The sequence below is a fragment of the Callospermophilus lateralis genome, chromosome 15, assembly GCF_048772815.1.
Source record: "Callospermophilus lateralis isolate mCalLat2 chromosome 15, mCalLat2.hap1, whole genome shotgun sequence".
NCBI classification, from domain to species: domain Eukaryota; kingdom Metazoa; phylum Chordata; class Mammalia; order Rodentia; family Sciuridae; genus Callospermophilus; species Callospermophilus lateralis.
In genome coordinates, this window is record NC_135319.1 from 70,231,488 (window position 1) to 70,233,531 (window position 2,044).

The window sequence follows — 2,044 nt, forward strand, 5'->3', positions numbered from 1 at the left end:
TCTCCCTCGTGGGCAATGTGTTATTTATGTGTAGCATCGACCGTGCATGTTCATTGCCAGGTTTCTCTGCATATGTCTTTTTTTTAAAAAAAAAGATTTTTTAAAAGATGGACTCAATATCTTTATTTATTTTATTTATTTTTATGCAGTGCTGAGGATGGAACCCAGTGCCTCACATGTGCAAGGCAAGCACTCTACGGCTGAGCTATTACCCCAGCCCCTGGATATGTCTTTTCAAAACATTAAGTTGTTCTTCCCTGGATGGGAATGGAAAGCCTTGTTTTCATACTCCATCGTATTTAGTCTCAAAATGGCATTGCAACTTGGCAGGTTCTACAAAACTAATTTGCAAAGTTTGCTACACAAAACATATTGAGGACTTGGGTAATTTTAATTGCTATAAAAGGTGACCCCCCAAAAAAACAATTAAATATCTTTCTCTCATGTCTTTGCAGACATATTTTTGGCACACTGCTTCATAATCTACTGCCAATGAGGCTGATGCTTTGAAGATTTGGTCAGAGGTAGGATATTTGATATCTTTGACTTGATCAAACTCACATATATCATTAAATTTTCTTCTTCTTTTATTGTTTTGCAATACTGAGATTGAACCCAGGGCCTTGCACGTGCTAAACAAGCTGTCTGCAATTGAGTTACACCCCAGCAATCCTACTTTTCTTTATTTTTTTTTGAGACACTAAATTGCCTAGGCTGGCCTTGAAACCTGCCATCCTCCCATCTCAGCCTCCCAAGTTACTAAGATGATAGGCATGCATAACCACACCAGCAAAGTTTCTCCTTAAGTGTTCCATTTTTTCATCAGTGGAAGCCATTTTTAATTAAGGGAAGCTGTTTAAGTCCACTTGTAGAAAATATTACATTAATATACAGTGGCTCTTCAGGCACTCAAATCTAAGAGCTGTGGCAGGATAGTGCCTTGAGAAGGAACAGGACCGTAAACTAGTTTCTTGCAGGATTAAGGAAGGATGAGGAGTGAATTACCTGTGGTCACTAATGTACTCCCATTTGGAATGATCACTCATTTGCATGTGGGGATTGTTGCTTGAGTTTTATTTATTTGTTTGTTTATTTTTACGTGGTGCTAAGGGTCGAACCCAGTCCTCACACATGGTAGGCAAGCACTCTACCACTGAGCCATAACCCCAGCTTACTTATTGCTTGAGTTTTAACACAGTTCAAGTCTATTTGGTTTTGAAAATTTATTTTTTATAGAATATTGCAGAGCAGGGCCCTGTCCGTGTATATGAGGAGATTGACAGATGTGTATCGGATATAGTCAGCGCCCTGCCCCCTCCCCATCCGCCCACCCCAGAGACCTGCAGATTCAGAGGACAGACGATTTAGCTTCCCTGCATAATGGCGGCCTCTGTTCTCAGGAACGTGTGTTTGCGCTCTCTCTCTCTCTCTCTTCTCTCTCTCTCTCTCTCTCTCTCTCTCTGGCTGTAGGAGTCGGCTTGAGAAGCTACTGTCCCTAGGGGCAACCCACAACCACTGAGGGGCTGGAATTGGTGGGTACATTTCCCAACTTCCTTGTCCCTTGGTAGGACACTTCTGAGGTTTGTTCTAAAGGGTTGCTCAGAGGGTCCCAATGGGTTGCCCAAGTGCTACCCTGTACAGAGCATCCCCCCATTGCCCCCCCTTTTCTGTCTCACTTCTCCATTGCTCTGGTCCCAAGATAAGACAGAACATCGTGGCAGAAGGGCATGGTGGGAGAAAGCTGCTCAGCTCAAGACAGCCAGGAAGCAGAGCAGAGACAGACAGAGAGGGAGGAGTCAGTGACAAAATATGTAGTCTACAAGGCATGCCCCTAGGGACCTATTCCTCCAGCCGTGGGCCACAGTTACCATCCAGTAATCCATTCAAATTATTAATCCATCAAATGGTTTAATCCACTGATTAGTTTACAACTTTCCCAATCTAATCATGAGCTTTTGGGAAGACCACAATCAAACCATAACAGACACCATATAACACATACATACACAAAGGACATGGAGGGTGCAGTGAGCACAAATTAAAG